Source organism: Equus asinus, chromosome 4 (assembly GCF_041296235.1).
Source record: "Equus asinus isolate D_3611 breed Donkey chromosome 4, EquAss-T2T_v2, whole genome shotgun sequence".
In the NCBI taxonomy this organism is placed as follows: Eukaryota; Metazoa; Chordata; class Mammalia; order Perissodactyla; family Equidae; genus Equus; species Equus asinus.
The window spans coordinates 138,644,424-138,671,001 of NC_091793.1; the positions used below are offsets into that span (position 1 = coordinate 138,644,424).

General features: G+C 44.0%; 1 long non-coding RNA gene across 1 annotated transcript; it reads right to left on the reverse strand.

Moving 5' to 3' along the window:
- Window positions 1-266: 266 nt before the first annotated feature.
- LOC139045144 (uncharacterized) lies at window positions 267-25,091 on the reverse strand. Its single transcript, XR_011503002.1, has 3 exons — window positions 24,680-25,091; window positions 19,153-19,377; window positions 267-9,866 (listed from the first exon to the last, which is right to left on the reverse strand). It is a non-coding gene; the product is annotated as an uncharacterized lncRNA (long non-coding RNA).
- Window positions 25,092-26,578: the final 1,487 nt, after the last annotated feature.

The window sequence follows — 26,578 nt, forward strand, 5'->3', positions numbered from 1 at the left end:
GGAATTCCAATTGTCCCATTTTTTAGTATTTTTTTATTATGGCTTTTCCTTTTTTGTCCCATGAAAGTAAGATGGAGAGAAGGGGCTTGCCCCTGAGAGAATGGGCAGAAAGGAATGACTTTGCAAACAAAAACACATGGTCTTATCTGTGGCACCCCAACAGGACCAGTGTGCTTGAATTGGCCACATCTAACTTTTAGGTTTACAGAATAAGAATATATGTGACACAAGCTTCTTTTATGTGATTTCAAAAGAAAAAAACCCCCTTTTTTTTTTTTTTAAAGATTTTATTTTTTCCTTTTTCTCCCCAAAGCCCCCCGGTACATAGTTGTGTATTCTTTGTTGTGGGTTGTTCTAGTTGTGGCATGTGGGACGCTGCCTCAGCGTGGTCTGATGAGCAGTGCCATGTCCGCGCCCAGGATTCGAACCAACGAAACACTGGGCCGCCTGCAGTGGAGCGCGCGAACTTAACCACTCGGCCACGGGGCCAGCCCCGAAAAAAAAACCCTTTTAAAATGTTATGGATGGCAGTCGAAACGCTTCCTGGACTTAAATAGCAATTACAAGTGAGCAATTCCAAAATCAGAAACATTTGGATGAAATTCCTTGCAAAACATGGTAGAGATTTTATAGAGTATTTCAGTGTAATTACTGTCTTTTGTCACCAGCTGTCTGTCTTTTAAGAATTTATAGTGATTTTACGTTAAACTACGTTGGAAAAAAAACAAAGCAACATAGTCTCCCTTTTGAGGAAATTAAAAAACTTCCTCTGGGAGACAGAGCATTTTAATCTCTGAGTTGTCGGAGGCAAGAGTGCTTGGGCTGGGAGTGGGAAGGAAAGGGGAGCCGCGAGCTCGTAGGTGCACAGTTGGCTTAGCTTGTCTGAGGGTAAGGCGAGGCACCCAGGACAATGCAGGTGGACCCAGAAACTACACCCTAGGGCATGAGAAAGTCAGGAAGGCCTAGGCAGAAGCAGAAATCCTACAGGATCTGGAAGGAATGCCTATTCCCCAAAGAGTTACCAAACAGTGTGGGTAAATGTAGATAAAGGGGTTTCTTCTGAGAGCTCTGGGGTCCAGAGGAACAGGAAGCCAGAAATGGGTTAAAGCTGATGTAAGCATCAAAATAGCAAACGGTATGAAGATGTGTTCACATGGAGGCACAAACTAAATCTCAGGCCAAGGAAGTCACTTGCTCTGCTGTGTTCCTGACTTGGGACTTTACAGTATGTGTGTCCGACTTCTGACTTGACAACATTTATTTAGCAGGTATTATGAAGGAGGCAGGAAATGCAAAACATATCATACTCAAGAAGAGCGGCGTCTCTGGAGCATTCACAGCACTGACTCATCACTCTTCTTCTCTACCCACCTCCTTGCTGCTCCTTCCTATGTCATACCCCTTTTTTCTCTTTCACTGGTTCTTTTTTCCAGTTCTTTTCTTTCCAAGTTTTCTTTCTTGATAGCCAATGTATTCCCAAAGATTAATCTATTTTCCCTGAAGAGAATGACCGTATTTCCAGGTACTTGGATATTTCTCTCTGAATTTCTCTCCATCACTTCACCCATTACATATAAATTATTCAGTACTGGGAGGGGAGTATATAGATGAGTATAATATTCATTTAAACCTTCATTTACTCATTTATCCATTAACCATTCATCGAGTGCTCAACACGTGCTAGACATTGTTTGGGATTCCAGAAATAAAGAAGTGATTGAGATGAATTTGTTGTTCTCAAGGGGAGGGGTAAGACACACAAACGGGCCTCAGAGATAGAAGTGAACAGCTGTGAAGGGCTAGCGAATGTGTAGGAATGTTTGAGAAGCATTTCATGGCCTAACATCACTCCTGTCTTTATCTTACTTTCCTATCATTTGCTAAATTTTGGAATGTATTTCACTTTGCTATATAGTATGCATGTCTCTATGTGACATTGTATCCTCTCATTTTTTGTCATGGTTTGTGTTGTAAATAAATAAAATTAATAGAAGTCTATATTCAGGGAAGGTGGTTTTTGAGGTGGGCCTTGAAAGACAGAGTTAGGGTAGTAAGAAGGAGAAAAAGAGGCAAAATATAAAGTATATGCAAAAGCATGGGGAGATAAAAATGTTGAGGTGTTCAGGTAATAGTCGGTGGTTTTTGTGGGGGCATGGAGTACCTGGAAAGGAGTGGAAAAGAACTTTTGGAAGGAAAAGAACTTCTGGTCATACTAAGGAGATTGGACCTTTCCTTTAGTTACTGAAGAAACATTGGTGGTTTTTACAGAGAGGAGTGACGTGTTTGGCTCTGGGATGGCAGAGTGAAAAAGATGGGTTGGAGTCAGGGAAGCAAAAAATTACAAGGTAACTGCAGTAAGGGCCTGGACTAAGACCATAGTGGTAGTGGTATAAATGAAATGACCAATTTGAGCAGTACTGAAGAATCAGAGCGACAGGGCTTCAAGGACGTTTGGGTACAGCCAGTGGCAGAGAGGGAAGAGGCAGGCTTTCATCTGGATGGTGGATGCTGTCCTCATGCCCATAGACATTAAATACATGGTCCTTGAAAGTAACTTAGAATCTTTTGGAAGCAAAAAGTCACCAGCACATGAGAACTCTGTTAGTTTACCCTCCCTCACAGTTTGCAGTTTGCCATGGGTTTCCATTCCCTTGCTTGACACCCTGTGAATAACATCACAAGGCAATGCATGATCGAGTGCCAATCATGTGGTCCCAACAGTGAGGGCTATGTGTGGAGAGAGGGTGTCACGGCATGACATGAAAAATTCTGGGCTATCCAACAATGAGATATAACATTTGTAAATATTTATGTGCCCAATATAAGAACACCTAAATATATAAAGCAAATACTAACAGACCTAAAAGGAGAAAGATAGCAATACAATAATAGTAGGGGACCTCAATATCCCCCTTTCATCAGTGGATAGATTATCCAAACAGAAAATCAATAAAGGAACACTGGACTTGTACGACACATTCGACCAGATGGACTTAATAGCTATTTGCAGAGCATTCCATCCAAAAGCAGCAGCGTACACATTCTTCTCAAGTGCACATGAAACTTTCTCCAGGATAGACCATACATTAGTCCACTAAACAAGTATTAATAAATTTAAGAAGTTTGAAATTTTATTAAGCACCTCTTTTGACTACAACGGTATAAAATTAGAAATCAATTACAAGAAGAAAACTGGAAAATCCACAAATATGTAGAGATTAAACAACATGCTACTGAACAACCAATGGAGCAAAGAAGAAATCAAAATAGAAATAAAAAAATATCTTGAGAAAACACAAACGGAAGTACAACATACAAAACTTATAGGATGCAGCAAAAGTAGTTCTAAGAGGGAAGTTCATAGTGATAAATGCCTACATTAAGAAACTGGAAAGATCTTGAATAAACTGCCTAACTTTACACCGCAAAGGACTAGAAAAAGAAGAACGAACTAAGCCTAAAGTTAGTAGAAGGAAGGAAATAACAAAGATCAGAGTGAAAATAAATGAAATAGAGACTCAAAAGACAAAAGAAAAGATCAATGAAACAAAGAGCTGGATTTTTGAAAAGATAAATAAAATAGACAAACTTCCAGCTAGACTCACTAAGAAAACAAGAGAGGAGTCAAATAAACAAAATCAGAAATGAAAGAGGAGGTGTTACAACCAATGCCACAGAAATTAACTCAAAATTGATTAAAGACTTGAATGTAAGACCTGAAGCCATAAAACTCCTAGAAAAAAATGTAGAAAGTAAGCTACTTGATATTGGCCTTGGGAACGGTTTTTTTGGAATTGGTACCAAAAGCAAAGGTAACAAAAGCAAAAATAAACAAGTGGGACTACATCAAACTGAAAAGCTTCTTCACAGCAAAGGAAACCATCAACCAAATGAAAAGGCAATTTATAGAATGAGAGAAAATGTTTACAAATCATTTTTCTGATTAGAGGTTAATGTCAAAAATATATGAGGAACTCCAACAACTGAATAGCCAAAAAACAATCTGATAAAAAATGAGCAGAGGATCTGAATAGACATTTTTCCAAGAAAGACATACAGATGGCCAACAGGAACATGAAGATGTGCTCAACCTCACTAATCATCAGAGAAATGTAAATCAAAACTACAATGAGATATCACCGCGCAACTATTAGAATGGCTATTATCAAAAAGACAACAAATAACAAGTCTTGGAGAGGATGTGGAGAAAAGGGAACCCTTGTGCACTGTTGGTGGGAACTTAACTTGTGTAGCCCCTGTGGTAAACAGTATGAATGTTCCTCAAAAAATTAAAATAGAACTACCAAATGGCCCAGCAATTCCACTCCTGGATGTTGAGTATTTATCCAAAGGAAATGAAAACACTAACTTGAAAGATCTCTGCACTCCCACGTTCACTGCAGCACTATTTACAACAGCCGAGACATAGAGACAACCTAAACGTCCATCAGTGATAAGTGAATGGATATAGAAAATGTGTGCGCATATATATACACTCACAATGGAATGTTATTCAGCCATAAAAAGAAGGAAATCCTGCCTCTCTTTCCTGCTTCTGCAGGCCTAAGCCCCAGGACACTTATTGCAGGGGTCAAATCAAAGGCCTGTGGGCCTCCTTCTGGTTCCAAGGACTGTTAGGAAATGAACAGAAGGGGCAGATATTGGAGATGTCATTCCACAGAGGGTGGGCTGAGGTCCAGTTGGTGAGGCTGGTGGTCTGCACACACGGGGCTGGTGGGTGATGGGGCCAAGGCAGAAGCCCACTTTTTCTGACTTCACGTTTGAAGTGTGCTCTCAGCAGGCTCAAAGCTGCCTGCAGGGGCCTGCACTGCCCCTTGCTGGGTGGGTCTCACTCTGGGCGTAGGGCTGGTTAAGGGCACCCGGTCCTGGTTCTCCAGAATGAGAGGGGCAGGTAATCTGTTGGGGTCTTTCATTTCTCCGGGCTCAGTCATCTACTCACTTGCATTCTTTTCCAGACAGATTCTCCTTTGCCACCAGTGGTCCATCTAAATCGGCTGTCTACTCCTCAGATGGTCTGTGTAACACTCCCCTGCACCCCTCCTCCAGCTCCCTCAGCTTCCCAGGGTGAGAATTCTAGAGGTGGCCCCTAGGGAAGCCTCATACTCCTCTGGCAACCTCCTTCCTTCTCCAGAGCCAAACTTGTTCAAAGGAAGGCTCTGGGAGAATGGAACTGGAAAAGAGCATCCTGGATACCCCCAGTATATCCCAGTGAGACCCCCTCATTCAAAGTCTGACCCTTCCACAGGTCAAGCTCAAGTCCAGATTGAGGCCCAGCTCTCCTTTGGAATCAATCACACGAGCATGAAGGTCACCTGCTGGCCCCACCCTCACACTTCCTTTCCCCAACCACTTCCCCTCTGAAAAAAAGAATTCCGGGCTCTCATCATCCTGGGCCAGCTCTGACAGTAACTAGAGGTGTGAATTTTACTCTCTTTGGATGTCAGTCTTCTCATCTTTACAGTTTTTTTCAGTGGAGCACAGTAAGGAGTCCTCTAGGTGACATTTGAATTTTTTCAGATCTATCAACTTATGGGTAAATATAAATAAACCTTTATGAGTAAATAAAAAAACCTTTCTTCCCCAATCTAATTTTTCCTTCTGACTAGACTGTTAATTCCTGGAAGGCAGGAACTGCTGTGTTCATGTCTGAATCCGAATGACCTGGGACAGGGTCTGACATAGAGAGTGCAGAATTAATATTATGAACAAGAGACTGAGTGAATGACTGTCATATTTCATTAATGATACTACGCCGCCCCATTCTCCCTGCCTCTTGGGATTGGAAGTTTGGGGTGCTCTGTGCCTCCCTTCTACTTGCAAACACTCCACTCCATTTTGCCCTCGCCTCTTAAATCCGGACACATTTCTTCTCTGTAAGTGTCTTTCAACTCTGGTTGCCCTTTCCACCTCCAGACAGTCACCTGGCCTCTGCACTTCACCTTAAATTTCGATGAGTGTAACAGTGTATTCCGTTGTTGTCTCTCGCACCCAAACCCACCCCATATACCACCACCGTGTTAGGTTCCCGCAGCTTGGCGTCTTGAAATCTCAGATGCCTGCCTGTTCACATTTACACTCAATGCTTGTCATAATCTGGCTCCCACCTACTTGGCATGAATTCTGCACTTACCCTGTCACTCATGGTCTTCCAAACCCTTGCGCATTCCTCTCTCTGCTCGCTGCTTCTTGCTGTTTCTCCTCCCTGCCCTCACTATGTCTAAGTGCACTTCATCCATCAAGGCCCAGCTTGTTATTCCTCCATCAACCTGAAGCCTTTCCAAGTCATATTCTAGCTTCCAGTGTCCTGTGCCTCACTCCTCTGACAAATAACAGCATCACATACTTTATTAGGATATCTCTATTGCCATCTTCTTGTCATATGCTTACGACTTGTCATCCCAAGTATCTTGTAAGCTCCCTGAGGGTGGGGAGTATGTATTATGTATCTTTGTATTCACTGTTGTCCAGTGACAACAATGGCAACAACGGCAATGATAGCTGACATTAGTTGTTTACTTATGTGTGCTAGACACCACACCAAGCCCTTTAGATTCATTCTCTCTCTTATTACTCAGAACCACCCCAGGTAATGGGTGCTATTACTATCTCCATTCTTCAGATGGGGAAACTGAAGCTTAGAAATGTTAACTAGTTTGCATTAGGTAGCCTATAAAGTGACAGAATTTAGTTCAGATTTACGTATAATAGGCACTTGCAAAAGTTGAGTAATTAATTGTCAAGGGACATGTCTTGGTTTTTTCTCTCCAGGTGGCTGAAGCCAAGGTGTTGAGAAGGTGATAGTTTGGGGCTGGGCTCTGGAACAGCCTGAGGATATTCAGCTGGGGCTAGTCTCAGAACAGTAGGCCTACCAGTGAAGGGTAAGAGATTGTAACACGAGGAGAATAGGGTTCAGAATCAGTTAGACCCATGTCTGGGACAGTCCAAAATTTAAAAATATCCTGGGTCAATAGCCTATGAAAAAGGAGGACATTTGGAACTAGCATTAGCGCGAGACAGAGCCTCCATGCTTGTTCGGCGGGGACACTTGGGTGGTATGGAGAGTTTTCAGATTTTGAGGAGTAAGCATGCTAGTGAAAATTAAGACAATATTTTGCAGTGGGAAAACTATGATGCAAGTAATATGATTCAATTACAAGTAGCGGATTTTATTTGATGGTATAATGTGTTTAGGGCCGAAGAGGGAGTTCAGACTATGTTCTGGGTTCACACTCACCCTTGGGAATCATAAAGTGGGAACAATAAACTTCTACTATCTATCAAAAACACTTCCCAGGAGTCTACCAGAACTTCTCAGGGTGGGACAACCACATAGAGACTGAGATGACGACTGGCTTCAGGACTCCAATGAAGCTTCTCTTGGACTGAAGGAAGCCCTGTGGCCATCAAAGGCCGCTGCTCTGTTCTGGCTTTGTGATAACTGCCTCTCAGGTTACAGCTCACAAAAAGGAACTCCCCTAGGCAGCCAGATGCCCAAACAGCCTCCCTGCTCTGGAAGTGGAGGGGCAATGGAGAACTACGGGTTTTGGTCAACTACCTTGGAGGGAGCTCTCAAAGCCCAAACCAAAGAGCCCTCACCTGGACAGCATGGCAACTGACAGGTATCAAGAAGACAGACCATGCACAAGGGCAATGCTTGGTACTTTACTCATGTTATCTCATTTCATGGTCACATTTGAGGAGGAAATGGCTTGAGGGTTCCCACAGCTAAGAAGTGGCAGAAAGGAAGTTCACGGCTGGGCCTTCTATTCTGATGCACGTCCATGTTATTTTCTGTTCACGAAGAAAAAGACCCTTCCCCTAGGCTCTAGCCCCAGCTCTGTTACTAACTGCTGTGTGACCTTGGTAGACCTCTTAGAAAGAGGATACCCACCAAAGTTGCTTCCAACACTGTGAGTCCCTCTCTCATTATATTATCTAATGAAGGAATGGGAAAAAATCCAAATGCTAGGTAGAAGTGCTGTGACCAATCCCAAATTGGTCACCCCACCCCCATTTTTGTAGATCAGATAATGGGCGCAAAGGAATCAAAAGAGGGATTTATGTGGGAAGCCCAAATTATAAAGCAGAAAACCAGATAATTAGCATGGTGATAAACACACAAAGACCAGCAGACTTTAAAGAAACCAATTTCTCCTAATTTGGCCCATCCCACATGGGTTGGGACAGGCCTGAGATCTCTGGGTCCTTTTCCCTTCGATTTATAAATGAATGGTATATTCCCAAGCCAAATGGCCTGAGAGCCCACAAAGAAGGTAATGGAGGATGCACAATGCTGTGTGTCTCCTAAAAATTACAGTATTGGTTGTCTTTACATTGATCTATAGAGATTGTGGAAAGCATTACCTACAGAGGAGCTAATAGGACTGCAATAGAAGAGGATTTTCAACGACCACAGCAGTTATATTTAGATATCTTAGATATTTAGATATATAAATCTCTAAATAGCTTAGTATGTATATTATATATAAGATATATATCTTATAACTATCTTAAGATAATATGAAAAAGAATGAAATAGTGGTATGTGATCTAACGTGGATGAATCTTAAAAACTTTAAAGATGAAGTGATCTGTGTAAGACGCTTAACACTCACCGGCAGACAGGAAGTTCTCAGTTGGTGGTGGCCACACCAAGGGAGCTCTATCATTATCCGTACCATGTCTAAAGGTAAGAATGAGTATGGAAGAACCTCTCTCTCAGTGTCTAGCCCATGGCAAACTCAATAAAATCTTAGAACCCTTTCTCCTAGTGAGAATTGTGTTCTTTTCCTTTTCATTAGAAAAATATAACAAGTAAAAACCATTTATACTAATAAAGCAGGTAATTCAAAACTCATTCCCCTCCCCTCCATCCACTTGGCTAAAATGGAGACATTATTAAAACAAATCAGAGGCCTCAGTTTCAAGAGAGGATTTTTCTTTTTCCGAGAAGTCACTGAAAAGATGTTTCACCCCCTTGTGCTGGAGTGGCCTCAGTTCAGGGACTTTATCCAGAACAGGAAGTGAACGGAGTTCTTGTCCTGGTTATGAAGTTACAGAAATCATCTGCTTGCTTCTACTGGAAATTTATGTTGTTTTTCTTTAGAAGTTTTCTGTTATAGACCGCATGGTTTCTGACTTAGTCAAACTCTAGTTTCTTAATCATTCAGAAACTCTCAATTCAATCAGACAAAGTTAATCATGTGCAGAACCTCCTCCTTTGTCCTCAGTAAAATCCCGAAGAAGCCACCAGCTTTCATTGATCTGATTGTAGAACACTCATCCTGTCGCTCAACGGAAGAAATCTACAAAAGACTTCATCCGGAGACATGATAGTTATGACTTTCGCTTCTCCAGTTTAGACTTCAAAATTTTCTTAAATTTATATTTCTAACCCAGAAACCACGTATTAAGTACCTTTAGATGTGAGAGACCTACTTTCACACATTTTTACATGGGAGTTCAGACAAGTTAGATAAAAACCTGACATATTTAAATATACAAGGATAGAATATAAAATAAACATGTACACGTGGCTGGGTGTGGGGACTGACTGCCACCTCAACGCTTATTTGTTATTGCTGCCAGAATACTGATCTCAGTAGCTGGGGTCATTTAAGATCTTAGAGCTAATTTGAAAGAAAGCAAGCCAAGACTCGTGTGACTTGCAGAATCTCTGGAGATTTTGTTTTTTCTGGATCTCTTGCTAGGCAGGAGGGAGGACATCAGATAGGAAAACAAGCATCTTTGCTCTTCCCCTATCTACATCCTACCCCTTTTGACTTCCTAATAACAGGGTCGTGATTAGCAGCATGCAAAGATGTCTGTCTCCAGAATCCAGCAGCCTAAGGGGGAAAAAACACAGAGAAGTTGTTACGTAAACAGATAGAGCCATTTCACTTTCCAGAAAGCATCGCTCGGCGAGAAGATCAGGGAGGGAAAAGTTCTGAACATCTCCTATTTTTAAAGCCGGTTGCTTAGTTCACCTGAACTGAGACAACTTTAATCTCCTCAACACTGTGACTTCTTCTTTATTACTTGGAACTTTCTCTTTCTTCCTATTCCCAATGACCGAATCTTCCAGAGAGGGGGAAATTGGTGAGAAAAAGATTCATGGAGGACATAATTCTTGAACTGACTCTTGGAATAGGGGTCAATGTTTGTCTGAAGGTTACAGGAAGGACAGTTTAGCTGGGGTGGATGTGAGGACTGACAGGGAGCTGTACGAGATGAAGCTGTTTCAGTCAGAGTAACCGGACCTCACTGGCCTCCTTTTTGCTTATACTAAGAAGTTTGCATTTTATCTTGGGAGCAATGGGGAACCATTGGTGGACTGATCTAGTAACTCTTATATTTCTGCCTTGGGCACCTATGTGAATGATTTTGTTATGCCCTGTGGAACTTCAAAAGGTGTTCAGTAGGCAATTGGGAGCTCAAGAGAAAGACCTGGGCCAGGGACTTAAACTTGATAGTAAACAGCTTGCAGGCGGTTGAGAAAGTGGTAGGATGACTGAGATTTCCTGTGAAGAACCGTAGAATGAGAAGAGAAGATGACAACAAACAAGAACTCCAGCAAAAGGGACTGGGAAAGAATGGTCAGAGCGGTGAAGGTGAAGCAGGAGGGATCCTCTGTAATAGAAGGCAAGGGAGGAAAGAGTTCAAGAAAGGAGTCATCAGCCATTCCCAATGCTACCAAGGAATGGTCAAGTCGTATGAGTCTTGAGCTCTGTTGTGAGAGACCTTGACAAAAGCCATTTTGGAGGATGTGATTTCAGAGGTGCAGAGAGGGCGTGCAGATTGGAAGAGTGGCAAGGCAAGACGCTGAGAAGTTGGCCTTCCTCTGAGCCTCCTCAGTGTAAGCGACTGGGAATGGAAGGGGTACCAGACGTGAGGGCACTGAGTTCTGGCAAAAAAGGCAGGAAAGAGTAGAGCAGAACAAAGTCTCTGTTTGGGGGACCAGGGAGAGGAGCAGTGCAGAAGCTCACTTGCGACATGTCCTAATCTCCCTTTGCAGGCAAGAAGGAACCAGCTATGCGGACCTCCGGCTGTGGGCCAGTGCTCAGGGATCGGAGCTGGACTGAAGGGGTGTGCGCAGGCTGGTCCTTATACTGCGAGCATGGAGCTAAGAAGGATCCAAGAAACTGTTTGCAAAAAGAGAGTTGCACTGGATTTTCTCTGAGGCCCCTTTCAGCTCTAAAATGATATGGTTCCGTGATTAATTTGCTAAATAAATTAATAGTGCAAACAGTAATTCAAGAGGAATGTTTAACTTACTTATGAGAGCAAACTTTTTAAGTACCCTCAAGCATCATAAAAACATCCACTCCCATAGAAATAATTGATATACCAATTATAAATCTTTCTTAGCTTTTCATTCAAGCAAATTTCCTAAGAGCCGTGCTAGGCCCCATTCTATTTACCTAGTTCAAGTTCTTGTTTGTATTTCAAAGCCATCAAACCACATTTCTTTAAACAACGTGTTTCCGCCTGGCCAGCCCCCCAGTAGGGTTGAATTATTAAAGTTTTATATTTTGTGCAAGATGGGTTCTTGATGAATTGGTTCATCTCTGGAGAAATGCCCATCTTCCTCTTAATTTAGGACACAGCTGTTAGAATTGCAGACTTCATCAAAAATGGCCGCATATAACTCAGACAATTCACAGAAACATTTCCTCTCATTTGGCATGGTCTTTGAGGACAAACCACATTCTCAAGTGTTTGTGTAACAGGAAAGTGTGGTGTCAAGATGATCAAAACAAGATAGAAAATGATATATTTTTAAAAATTTGCATATATTATTAAAAAATACCCGATGGTGCACCTAATAAATGAGAATGCAGCATTTAAGGGAGAGGGCCCGATAAAAATACAGGCAGATTCAGTGTGCATGTGATCGATAGACCCAACACCGACAACAACGAATTTGTTTCTTTTGTTCAGGTTTGGGAGAACATCAACAGTGCTCCCTATCACAGCGAAAGCAGAGGAAACTTCTGCTCATCTCATTCTTTCATTATTTTATACTTGCATGAAATGTGTTGAGATACTAAACCTCTCTGAGCCTTATTTTCCTTAGCTAGAAAAAAGAGAGTATTGGGCAATGTCCTGGCAGAAATCAGATGGCACACACAAATGGGGTGAATTAAGGACTGTTTAATCAAAGGCTATTTACAGAAGTGTGAGCAGGATTCAGGAGAAGAAACAAGTGATGGAGAAATTCCCAGAGGCAGCAGGAGCAAGGACCCTACAAGCAAGCTTTATGTAGAAGTTAGCTGGCATGATTTGTGACCTTAGGAGGGGGATACAGTCAACCTGTAATAACCTGGGCGGGAGAGAGCTGGAGGCCACACTGCCTACCCACCCTCCACATCTCCTGCTGTTGCCTCCAACTGGTCAAACCCAACTGGAAGCCAGAGATCAAGGGGGCCAGTGGAGGCAATCTATATGGACCTATCTCCTGGGGCAGAGAAGGGGGGAGATGGACCTGGAGTGTCATAGGATGGTATCCACCATGATGGACAGTAGAGGTACCGGCCTTATAGGGTTGTTGGGAAAATAAGGGAAGAATAGCAAATAAGTGGTTAGCACAGAATCTGACTCACAGTGAGCACTTGGCTTAATAAATATTAGCAGCTACTATTACTTTTATTAACAGAGGCATTCAATCGTATCACTTTCAAAGAGGTAGAATGTTAGTTTCCTATTATAACTATAACAATTACCGCAAACTTAGGGGCTTGAAAAAATACAAATTTATTCTCTTAGAGTTATAGAGGTCAGAAGTTCAAAGCCGGTTTTATTAAGTTAAAATCAAATTTCCTTTTATAAGTCTCAGAGGACAATCCACTTCCTTGCCTTTCCCAGCTTCTGGTGGCTGCCAGCATTCCTTGGCCTGTGGCCCCTTCCTCCATCTCAAAGCGCATCACTCCAATCTCTGCCTCCAGCACCACGTCACCTTCTCTCTGACTCTCACCCTCCCACGTCTGTCTTATAAGGACTTGGAATTACCTTTAGGGACCACATGGATAATCTAAAATAGGCTCCCTACTTCAAGATCCTTATCTTAATCACATCTGCAAAGTCCCTTTTGTTATGTTAAGGTAACATATTCACAAATTCTGGAGATTAAAACATGGATAGATTTGGCTTTATTTGGCATTATATAGCTTACTACAGATGGATCCAGGATTTCTGGAGCTAAGAGGAATTCCCTTGTTGTGTGATTAAATGTCTGCTCCCACATGACTCACACAAGATCCAATGTCATTGTCTTAGACTGTGTTCCCCACAAAATGAGAGGCCACGACAAGGGTTTTTGTGCAGGTGGTTTATTTTGGAAGTGGTCCCAGAGAGCATGAGTAACAGACTGAGGAAAGACGGGATGAAGGAAAGCCAATGCAAGGACGCATTATTGGCTTGACCATCACTGTAGGCAGCTAGGTCTTGGTCCAGCCAGGACCTTCTGAAGAAGACTCAGAATATATTCCAGAATAGTCTGCCCAAGACAGTAGGACTTGTGGGAGAACGCCAGCTCCATCAACCACTGTCCAAGAGTTGCCCTGTAGGGGACTGAAGCCCTTGCACTTCTAAGCTGCACATGCATGAGTCCAAGCAGCTGTCCTCAGGTGTCCCATGACACATCAGTCCCAGGGCTGGAAGCTAGAGATATGTGGCAGTGAAGGGGAGGTTACATCAACTGGTGGCTGCCACAATGGCTAGAGTAAAGAGTGATCCAGAAGAACAAAAGATGGAGCATGAAAGATGTCTTGTATAGCCAGCCAGGCTCATATCAGAGGCAGAGTGACTCTGTATTAAGATTCATAAATGTGGCCTGTTGTGCAATGCTACAGTGAGATGCCAGGATTATTTGCAAATTTTGCCCAAGTCTGCTATTTTCTTAGAGGGAACATTAGGTCCGTCACATATGGTTACAAGTAAAAGATCAAAAATCTCTGGAGCAGCCTGAAATGCAAGGTTCTTTTTGAACACCCACTCATGGTTTGCTTTATAGTCTGGGGGAGAAGGCCAACATTAACATTAAACAAAAGCTAAAACATGAATAATTAAATATTCTCGAGTGTTCTGACGCTATGTGCCTAGTCTGGGAGTCAGAGAAGTTTTCCTTGAGAAATTATGATTAAGTTGTGACTTGAAGAGTAAGTAGGAGTCAGGTGAGTAAATAAAGGGAACAGCACTTCAGGCAGAGGGAAGAGCCTGCGAGACAGACCAGAACATGGCATACTCAAAACTAAGAGGTCCAGCATGGCTGGTGTGAGAAGAGGGAGTGGTGCAAGATGAAACTGAAAAGTGGGCGGCCGTGCAGCAGAGAGAGCTGGTGCAGGGGCTCCTGGGCCAATGAAGATTTGACCTTCCTCTTGAGAAGTCATTGAAGCTTTTTTATAAATAGGAGCTTGACAAGAAATTGCATGTTTAAAAGGCTGCTTGGTGGTGGGGAGGGGACAGAAATGGGTGCAGGGAGATGAGTGAATCCTAGTGAGAGATAATGATTGACATACTGAGGACACAAGTCACTGTGATAGGAGCTGAGTCAATCACATATGGATTTCAGGATATACTGGGATGGAAGTGGCCTGTGTCCATGAGATATTTTATGACTTCTGCAAAAGTGGAGGAATCTCATTTCAGATTATGGAAAATTGGTGGGCCAGCAAAGGCGAAGATGAACAAGAAGAAGGAGAAGGAAGAGGAGGAGGAGAGGAAGAAAGGACGGAAGGTGGGAAAGAAGGAAGAAAGGAAAGGAAAGGAAGGAAGGAAGAAAGAAGACTCCAAAGCATCATGCGGAACAAACAGAGTTGAAGGAAGTTGGTGGATTAACCTTATTCTAGACCAGGCTTTCTCCACCCTACTAACACTGTTAACATTTTGGCTTGTGTAACTCTTTGCTGTGGGAGGTCTGCTGTGTGTATTGTAGGGTGTATAACACTACCCCTGGCTCTCCACACTACATGCTGGTAGCAACCTCCCCCTGCTCCTAGCTGTGACGACCAAAAATGTGTCTAGACATTGCCAAATGTCCCCTGGGGGGCAAAACCACCCCTGGTTGAGAACTACTTTTCTAGACCTTGTACACTTTTCGTGCCATTAGAAGGAATGTGGATAATTTAAGAAACCTAAAGAAATTTTTCTTTGTTTTTTTAAACTCCATTTTATGGATAACTGAACCAACAGTTAGGTTTATCAGTTTTTAATCTTTGAAAATACTTAACTTACTTCCAAGTTTACTTTGATTAATGGGATTTTAGTTTAAACAACAAGAGAGATGTTTTATTACGACCTATCTGAGCCACAATGTTTCATGTGTGGAAAATAAGTCAAGTTGAAAAACAGGTTGAGTCAGTAGGTTGCCAGAACTGTGTGTGAGTAAACTTTTATGCAAATTCATCTGCATTTTGCTGCTGAAAGAAAAACACTGAGAAGATAAAAAGGTTGGCACTGATGAAATACAAATCTTGATTTTTTACTTTATTTTCCGTAGACCAGAAGGAGTTAAATGACTTTTCCATGATGCAGAAAAGAAATTTTTACTTGCAAATCATTAAACCACCCAACCTCCCTCTTTCAAAAGAATGATCTAGCCATAACTGGAAATTTCTCTCATTGCAATGTTGTAGGTCCCCATCCACTCCATTTTCAATACCTTAGCTGAAGCGATATTTTTTTCAATATGCAAATCTGATCATGCTTTAGCTGGTTATTGGCGTGCCTCTGCTTCCAGGCTGAAGACCACAATCCTCATCAAGGTTCCCATTACTTGTGCTTGGCCACACCAGTCTTATCTCAATTCTTTGGACACTCCATTCTTCTTCCCATCACAGGACTTTCACACGTTGGGTCCTTTGCCTGGGAAACTCTTCCACAACTTCCTCAATCGAGTTAATTTATTCTCATCCTTCAGATTTCAGCTCAAGCAACACTTCCTTAGAGAAACTTTTCTAACCACCCCCACCAAACGGACAAGTAAACAAACAAACGCCTCTTTGTCAAATGGTCTAATAGCACCATATATCTTTTCTTCATAGCTCTAATCACATTTGACCTTTCCGTTTATCTGTGTGCATATTTGATTAACATCCATCTCCTCCACTTAGCTGTCATCTCCATGGAGCGGGAACTGTATTTCTTCGTCTTACCATTGAATGCCCAGCACCAAGCTCTCAATGACCAGTTGTTAAATTAATAAATTCATGAATTCATCAATCACTATTCCATCACAGGCAACCATGTACATCAGAGGTCAGCACACTATGGCCCACTGACCTGCCACCTGTTTTTGTAAATAATGTTTTATTGGAATATGGCCACACCCACTTGTTTACTGTTTTCTATGGCTGAGTTTATAAAGGCAGCGTGGAGTAGTTGTGACAGAGAGCACGTTGCCTGCAAAACCCGAAATACTATCTGGACCTTTATGGAAAAAGTTTGCTGACCTCTGATCTAAGTCGTTTACTTCTTGTTGGGCTTATTAGCCAGTTGCCATACAATTTACTTCCAGGAAAATGTGAATAAGAGTAATGTGAAAATCTATTTTCACTGCCAAAATATCTAATCGTAGCCATCTCTCAATGAGCACTTGCCGTGTGTTAGCCGTGGAGCTAAGCACACTGCTTGCGTGATCTCATGAAAGCCTAACAGGGCTCCATTTTATATCGAAAAGGAAAGTATTCAACTTAACCCGATTTCCCAGAATCACAGAGCTGATGTGGAGAAGTGTATGTCAGCATCAGCTTTCTGTTTGCTCGAGTAAGTCATTAACTGGGTGCTGAGGAGACTGGTGGGTGGTGGCAACTCATGTCTGAAACGTTTTGGGGGCTCCATTCCCTTGGGCTGTCTAAAATGCAGAGGCGACTGAGTCAACATAGGACAGGGTGGGGTAGCAGTGAGGTCCCTGGAAAGTAGTAAGAATCAGCAGTGGCTCTTATTTTAGGTGGGTTCTAGCATGGCACCACGCAGCAGGGGCTGTGGGAAAAAAAAGAAAAGTTGACTAGGAAGAAATAAACTGGGAAATTGGCAGGGAAGTAGAGGAAAGGGTGTTGAAAGGATCCATAGGGGACTGATGGCTCCCAAGAGTCTAAAGGGGTCAGATTTGGCAGTGAGAAAGTAACAGGCAAGGAACTTAGGAAGTCAAGCTGGAGGATCAAAAACTCAGAACAGGAAACTTGAAAGTGAAAGTAAGCTGGAGAAGCACACGACAGGATCCAGAGAACCCCAGATAAAGAACTTGGGCGGCCGAACATCGGGGCCCAGGCGAAGGGCCTGAGAAAAGAGCCATGGGGTGCAGAAATGAGCATGTAGCTGGCTGGGGACTCGGCATTCTGAGGACCCCCTGCCGAGAGCCAGAGACACTTTCTCAGAGGGCAAGCACTAAGTCTGATGGTGGAGGCAATTTTGTCTACCTAGCTTTCCAGAAGTGGAGACAAGGCAATTCTTGGCAGGAAAAAGAAAACTAAGACTCCAGTTCAACGTCTCTTTGGGCCCGCTGGCTTGGTCTTTCCCTGCAGACCTGTTCCTCTTCTCTTCTCCATATTTCTGGCATGTGCCTCAACTGCCAAGATTGGCTTCTTGGCATCACTTCTAACTCTTCCTTCAGTACCCATCCCCACCCCAGCCCGACTTGTCATGTGTCCTTGTGGCCACTTGTCATGTGTCTCATGTATCCTGTCCCAAGTCACCCAGCTAACCCACTTCCCTTTTTCTTTCCTCATACCATTGGCATTGTCTGGGATGGCTTTGCTCAGTTTTACCACCTAGAAAAATACCTACTCATCAAATGTGGCAGCTTCTCAGTAGCTTTTTCAGACTTCCCCATCCCCAGGAAGAATTAATTACATCCTCCCTGTGCCCATAGCACTTCCTACATAGAACTCTTACAAAGGATTTATGGCTCCCCATTACCTTAGGATAAAGACAGAATCCTTCTGTGTAGCTTACACATTTCTGCATAGGTCTATGCCACCTCACCAACTTTGCACCCACCTCCCTCCCATCGCTCTCTGACTTTGATGGAGCTGTTTCTTCTGTCTAGAAGGCTCTTTTCTCCTCTCTTTGCCTAGTCAATATCCAGTCTTATTTTAGATCTCAGCTGGGAAGGGCCTCCCTTGAGTTCTCTGGCTAGATCAGATGCCCGTTTCGGGCTCTCATAGCTCCCTGGGCATCACCCTCACCGCCCAGTAACAGAGGTGATGCTTTAATTGCTTCCATGAATATTCGATTGGCTGCCTCCCCCCATACCACGTATGCAGGAGTTGAGGAAATGTTTCTGTTGGTGCTGAAGAAATGCTTCCAGTTGCCCAGCCCAGTGCCTGGCTCAGAGTAATCACTGAGCATATAGTGGTCAATGAATGAACCAATGTTACATTTGTTTGCTTATGGGTCTTTCTCCCTCTCCAGATACAGAGCTCCCGAGAGGCAGGGCTGTAACTCTCAGCCCTTTAGATCCTCAATGTGTATCACAGTACCTGGCACGTGGTAGGTGCTCAGCGAATGTATTTTGAATTACATCATATTCTGTTTCAATGTCATGGATTGGTCTCAAACTTGACCAGCAATTGTGGTTCTTCGATCACAAAGGTGGCGAGACAAGAGAATATCCATGAAGAAAATGTGCTCCCGTGGAAATGTCTTTACTACACAAATGCCTTTCAGTCATCCCGTGGCCTCCACAGCTCCCCCTCATCAGCAGCACTCTTCTGTCCCCGACGCTCGGGTGATCCATGTAGAATCCTCAGTGGGCGGCTTTTTCTTCTCTCTTGACCTTCAACTTTTAGCCTTTCTTTCCTGATAATTTTATCAGAATCACATTTCTGCACCACCTCCTCTCGCGCCCCAAGGCTGCTGCTCCACCACAGGGGCCATTGTTTCCTTTCTTAATTCTGCCAACCTAACTCCACTCTCATCCTCCCACATGGATTTCCTCCAAGAAGCAAATGACAGTGTAAAGGGAGTACCAAGAAAGAAAAAGAGGTTGTTCCTCCACTCCAAGCAAAGGAATTCTAAAGGCAGATGTAGGAGGAATTGTTTTTTTAAAAAGAGGAAGGTGGGAGAATTGTAATGTTCTTTTCCATCTAAAGCAAGAGGAAAGTGATGGATGAAATTAAACTTTCTGATACTTACGTCATAAGAGGCCACATGAATGGTTTTGCCTCTGACCTCAGTGTCCTCGTTCTGAATGAGGGAGTGAGCCCAGATCAGGGATCTGTGCGCTGGGGCCAGAGCGTCAGGGGAACGCAATGCAGGAGGTGACAGGCTCAGCAGAAGACTGGGGGGCCCTCCTGGGAGCCTCCACGCCCTACTGGAGGAGCTTCATTCCTGCCCTTTTTTCAGTGCTTCACTCAGTGTCTGGAACACAGATATTTGTGGAATGAATGACACCATCTTACAGATTTTATTTGGGGGACAAAAAAGTATTTCAGTGATTTAAAAAAAAAACCTAGTGTGAAAACTACTGGATTAAGTGCTGTATAAAGCCCCTCGTGCTCTAGAAACTATTACTTCTATGAATTTAGAAAGTCAATTATATAAAAATACGCAATATAATAGCCTCGAGGCAAAAATACCCTAGACCATTATGCAAGACACATTTCCTTCAGTTGAAAATCATAATTTGTAAAATATGCATAAAAAGCCTTAAACTTTAAAACAGCTGGTCTCTTAGAAAATGACTTCAATGCAACATCCATTGTCTTGCATTTGCCTCCAGTTCCTTTGACTTCAAGCTCCTCCCGAGAGTTTACAGGAACCTCATGAAAACAGGTCTCAAGACTCGGGTGTCACTCGTATCCTTAGTCCCGAACCACTTGTCCTGGCCCATCTCCTATCACCTCCCAACTCCTTCCTGGATGTGGCGGTCAGGGCCATGTGCCCCGCCATGAACTCTGAGTGCCCTTTGCTATAAGAAAGTCTATCCCTCCGGCTGTACTGCCTCTGGTGTGGTATTCCACTCACTCCAATCCCGCCCATACAAGCTCCAACCTGGCATGGGCTCCTGAACTCTGGCCCCTCAAACACACCCAGAACCTCAGGCCTGGAACATCACAGTTCCAGGAGCATCCAATAGTATCTTGGGGGATACAAGGATTGACATGTAGTCCCTGTGTTTAGCCAACAGGACATGAAGAGAGAAGGCCACCTCTGCGAAGTGCACAGGGCCGTGGTGGAAGTCTGTCCAGACACCCCCAGGTCCGCCCCCGTGGCCTCAGTCCTCACTCTCCCCAGAGGCTTCACGTGTAAATACCCACACCTGATCTCTTTGTAACACAGCCATTTTTCTTTTTGGTGGATTTTTTAAAATTATCTGATATAGTTTGTAGATCCTAAGTCTTGGGTTCTCCATCCAGGCGGGGTGTGGGTGAGTTTAGGAATCCCAGCCGCGGGGAGGCAGGGAAGTCTTGAAGTGAAATCAGTGTTATTTTTGTTTTCTCTGTATCCCTCCCTGCTTATTCTAACGACGTGACCCTCTCTCCTTTGGAAGACTGTTCCACCCATTCCATGTGGTGGTGGTGGGGGTTGCTGGTCACAAACCCCTGTTCTTTTACCCCACACTCAGCCACGGGGAGGGTGTACAACTCAGGCCTGCCACTTTGTCGTAAGCCACTCACCAGGAAACAGAGACAAGTTCATGAGTTGGGTAAGTGAACAGCTAGGGTCAACCAGAGACCTTTCAGGGGATGGATAACTGGACGCTGTGAGGAAGACGATTCTTATTCTGCTGCACTATCTGCTCCTGGATGCTGTTGGTTTGGGGTTGCCAACGGCCTTCTCCCCACCACACAGGGGGAGCCCATCTGCCAGTAGAGAATGAGATCATCTCATCTCTCAGAGAAGCTGAGTTGAGAGGTGGAGACGTGAGGCGCTCACTGTTCCCCAGATCCAACTGTGGCAGAAGCGTCCTTTACCCATGGTATGTGAGCTAGTAAATTCTCCTTTCTATTTAAACCAGTTTGCATTCAATTTCTGTCACTTGCAAGCAAAATGGGTTTGGCCACCACAAAAATTGGTATCTAGAAGGAGGACATTGCCAGTGACGGACCCTGCAATGTAGAATAGCCTGAGATGAGGTAAAGTAGGGGACTGTGGGGGGCCCTCCCTCCCAGGCTGGGAAGATCAAATCTTTGCTAGGCACCAGCAGAGCAGCTGGCTCATGATCACCCTTGGAATTTTAGGACTGAGACCATGAGCCCACCAAGCCTGGAGCCTCGAGGGATTTGGTGGAGAAATATCAGAATGATGGAGCGTGCTGGCTCCTTTGCAGTCTTCACTATAGCCCTGAACAAAAGGGACAGGTTTGTGGGCTGAAAGCAGGGAAAGCATAGACTGCATCTGTTGATAGGCAGAAAACTAAGACCACTAAGGGTCAGAAAATCAGGTATTTGTGGAATTGCACGTGCCAAAATATCTGTCCTCTTCTCAATTTAGTACAAGGAAAGACAGAGGTTATACAGGAACCCAGGAAAGGCCAGAAAATATGGAAAGCTCTCCTAAGTACTACCTGCTCTGTGTCACTCCTGCTAAATAAAGGTAACAATTACCCCTATACTAAGGCTTCATGCAACAGAATATGGCCTGCGGGCAGGGCTCAATGACCTCTGCCTCACCACCCCAATTTATGGTCTCGTATAATCCTACAGCAGAGACCAAGACGGACACGGAAAGAAGAGAGCCTGGAGGACAGGCAGAGGACCAAAGCTAGTTGCTAAGAGACAGAAATTGAAAGTCAGGATTCAGATTTACAAATTGTTACTGGCCAAGATTTCTGGCATTGGTTCTGAGCTAATGGAGTTTTCCAGAATTGATTCCATGAGAAGCTTACTAGAGTTTTAAGGAATTATGCTATCTGAGAAACTGTAGCTCCAGAAAGGGACCTGTGATGCTCTACTCCTGAGGCAACGCCAGGGCCCCATAACCATGCCTGGGGAACCGGGCTGCTAACCGGCCTCAGAAGACCCCTCTATGCCTATCTCAGTGAGAGCCTTCCAGTTCAATGGCCAAGGGAGAGCCACCTTGTAAGCAGGACTAGGGATGGGATGGGCTTCCCATGGAGCCCCTCCAGATCTAGGGAGATACACTCATGATTTCTGTCCAGCGGGATACGGCGCATGGCACCTGTATTCTTTCCTGTTCTCTAGTCACCAAATGGGTAAATGTCATTCTAGTGACACAGAGCAGGTAGAATTTAGGAGAGGTTTCCGTATTTTCTGGCCTTTCCCAGGTTCCAGTATAACCTCTGTCTTTCCTTGTACTAAACTGAGCAGGGGACAGATATTCTGGCATTAGGGTAATGTACATGATCCAGAGATACTCGACAAGGCTGTGGTTTTGGGTTGCCCCTCCTTGGGGAGAAGGTGATTGAATTCTTGGTTAGCTGGGGACACCTTGGAATTCTGTGTATTGGATGAAGATTAACTGTGTGTGCCAGTAAATGCAGATGGGTGGAAGGGATGGAATATAGTGGATATCTGTTTTTTATGTCATCCAGGACTGCTTCACGCTTTCTAGCAACAACTCCTCTCCTTTCTTGGGGAAAGTGCTCTTTCCCCTTCCACCAGGGTGCTCATGGAGCTTTTGGTCATAGTACTCTCTGGCCATAGAGATGGGCAGTCATTGTATTCCTCCTTCTAGAAATAGTGATTGGTCCAAGGAGTGGGGCCACGGCCGAGCAAACCAGTCAGTCATTCTCTGAGATTATTACACGGACTCCAGGAGAAACTAACTTGCTCTTTCTGCTGGGGTTTTCCTACCAGAATGTTCTAGGACTGGAGTTAGTGGCTACTTTCATCCCCTAATTAAGGGAGACCATCTACAAAAAGAAAGAATGAGACTTAGAAAGAGAAGCAGGGGAAAGAGAGAAAGGGAGAAAGAGAAAGAAAAGAAATAACCAGAGACAGAAAGACCTAGACTTAATGACTGCATTTAAGTCCTAGTGACTCCTGAAACAAGTTCTACTCCCAATTTCGCAGTTGCATAAGCCAATAAATTCTCCTTTTTCCTTTAAGCTAGTCTGAGTTGAGTTTCTGTTGCTTGCAACTGAGAGGATTCTAACTAGTAGCATTGGGCATCCTGCATTTGAAGCCTGGAAGCCCCTTCTGAAGGTTTTATGGATGGTTTTAATAGTACTTTCTTCATGCTGAAAGGTTACCATTTACTGCCACACTTGGGACATCAAGTCAGATAGTTACTATACCTGAGTAATGTACATTTGCAAATCAATAGCATTTGCAAATTCAGCATTTTATGCTGAATGGATAGCATCTACTCATGCAACTCTAGAAAGGGCTCTTTAGGACGTCCGCTAATGAACTAGCTTGGACTATTGAGGTCAGCAATCTAGACTGTCAGTTGAATTATAGAGAGGGCCAGAAGACTAGTTAATTTTACAGGCTCCTCCTGAGACTGATGGCGAGCTATGGCAAGAAGGGGAAGAAGTTTCTTCAGCGACTCATCTAAGCAAGTCTACTGACACCACGGAACGCACTGCCAGTGCCGTAGGACAGCCAGCAGCTTTGTGCCTGAAACTCTCTGTACCAGGGAACCCCAGGCCCACTTACAGGAGACTAGAAATCGACAAGATGTCAGGCACGGCTCTGCTTTCCCTCTGTCTATCACGAGATCACTATGCTGTAGCCTGGGTGTCAGGTCCTCCTACAGAACCACACGATGGGAGATTCCACAGGATTGTGGTATTTTGTGAACCCACAAGACCAGGTATCAATCTGCTCCAAGTCTGGACAGAGGTGCTTGACCAGCATCTGCTGCTGTGTCCCCACACGACTCAGGCTCCTTGAGGCCATGAGGCTTCTCTAAGGATTCCCTAAGTACTCCTCCTCAGAAAGAATCCATGTCTTACAGCTCTCGCAGCTGTAATGCTGGTGTGGGAGAGGGGGAGTGTCCTATAATCTTCTGATTAAATCTTGGTCTTCAGTAGGCCTGTGTCTTGGAACCGTGACCTTTAAAAGGTGTTTCTCCAGGAGCTGGCCCAGTGGCACAATGGTTAAGTTCGCGCGTTCCGCTTCGCTGGCCTGGGGTTCACCAGTTCAGATCATGGGTGTGGACACGGCGCCACTAGGCAAGCCATGCTGTAGTAGGCATCCCACATATAAAGTAGAGGAAGATGGGCATGGATGTTAGCTCAGGGCCAGTCTCCCTCAGCGAAAAGCGGAGGATTGGCAGCAGATGTTAGCTCAGGCCTAATCTTCCTTAAAAAAAAAAAAAAAAGTGTTTTGCCAGAGGTGTAGCTTCTATTTCACTGTATCCTGCCCCTTTCCACTCTACTTCCTTCAAGTTCTGACTCCTGTTGACTTTGTATTTTTCCTCCTTTAAATGAGACATGAAGGCTAGAGGGGCCTGGAACAGGAGTAATTCCCTCCCCCAGCTAAGATAAGGCTCCAGCAGCATCTTTTCCCTTAGAGAGTAGCCCTCGGTTATGGAGAAGGCTCTGCTGTATTTCACAAAAATGGCTCTTACCCTTCCCAGAGCCTTAAGAGCACCTTTCTCAGATCTTCATCATGAGAACCTGTGAGGTTCCTGGAAGGAAAGCCCGTGCCTGTGGGGTGGGGGGGCCCTCTAAGACTATGACCCCCAGAAGTTTCTCACTCTCACATTACTCCACACTAGGCCATCAAAATGACCATTTAAGTGTTCCTACCAGTTTACGGTTCCAGCAGCTTCTGTTCTTGGCTGGTTCAGCAGATCTTGGCTGCGTCTCTCTGGATGCCTTCATCTCTCCAGATTTCAGGATCCAGTTTACCCTGCAACTTAAGTTCCTGGTAGGTCCAAGAAAAGTCATGATCGATTTTTAATTTGTAGTTTTTTCTTGTCATGAGAACAGTAGTGACGACTTCCAAACTCTGTACATATCCTGGCTGAGGCCGGAAGTCGCAATGAACTCCTATTTGCCAATCCTTGGGCCTCCAACCCTTTCTTAGTTACATGCAGCAGGAAGGAAAGGCACATGGCCACAGCCTTCATACCTCATGACACCTAATGACTCATTGGGCCCCTGGGAGCCAGCTACTTTGGCGGAGGAAGTCAAGTGCTGATTCTCAGCTCAGCACTCTGTCCTCACTGGGCACAGACCAAAGGCATCATCAATCTCTTAAATTCCCTTTGGCGCTTGTCAAGTTGCATCACTTATTAGTGAGTCAAAGCATCCTTTACTGCAGCACCAATTCTGTCTGACAGCAATTTACCCACAGATTGCTCCTTCTTTCCCCTTTCACCACAGTCTTCAGGCTGGCAAATTTCTCTGCCATTTTTGCTATTGCACAGCTCTAGGTTTATAAAGGAATGGAGGAGCACAGATCACAGCAGGGGCAAACGTTTTACCTTCATGATGGCTCAGCAAGGCGTGTATGACCTGAGAGCGTTTGGAGGAAGTATGATGTCTGGGATGCCTTGAAATAATACGAACTCCCAGTCACCCCCAAAGATGCATTCAGCCCTCAGACCAGTTTTTGCAGGAGCCGTCTATCGGTAACACGTTGGTGAAAAGGAAAGGTGAGATCAAATTGAAATTTTCTGCAGACTAAGTGCAGTCTTAATCATTGTAGACTTGTCATTTAACTACAGTGGTTGAAGTAAAACTCTCCTGGTGTGTGTGGTTGAAGCACGATCCCATCGATAGGTCAAAATCTCATAAGCTCTGGAGCGAGATGTAAGATACAGAAGGGATGTAATGTTTTCCAAATCTTTGAAGTCATGGGGGTTGATGGCTAACACATTTTCCAACTTCTCTGAATGCTGGAAGAATGTGGAAAGAAGTAGAGAAGAACCATTATTTTATATTTTTAAGCCCCAGTTCTCCATACTGCCCTCTTTTTTACTTAAAGGGTTAATTTTAATCATTTTTCAGGGACTTTTTCGTTTCTAGGTAAGAATGAAGTTTGAAATGCTGAACTACCAGGAGCAGAAGAGCAGCTTTACATTATTGTGGCTGTATCTCACACTAGCACATTTCACATGGTGGAGAAAAATACCGAAAATAATGCTCAGGTTTCTTTACTTGCCACAAAGAAAAAAGTTGAATTACACACAGGATCACAATCTGAACTAACCCACAGCCTACACGGTGTATGATTAGAAGGCCAGTTATGGCTCACTATATGGAGAATGGTTACATCCTAAACTAGGAGATGAGGATTATCTGCCATCACTCCTTCAATCCCAAGCTAGAAAGCGAATCAGACCAGAACTTGGTTCCCCATTGCAAGCCACTAGACAGGCCTGTGCATTATAGTGTGATTTATGGGTAAATTATATTACCTGCTAATGCTCTCTAATTGTTCCCGTATCTAACCATCGAATCTTCTGCCTACCTATTTAGAGCTGTGCCTTTCCATTAGACAGAACATGGGGTGTGATTTGGGCTCAAGGATGAGCAAGACTGATGGCTTAAGTTGAGTTCAAGGATTCTTTTTCACAAGTATTCTTACCCAAACAAGGAAAAGATAGAGGTGATTGGCTATGATTCTCCATTCCATCCTTGTTTCTCATGGAAACATACCTGAGGTTGGTGGTCTTAGCTGTATGGGTGGAGTGAGATGCC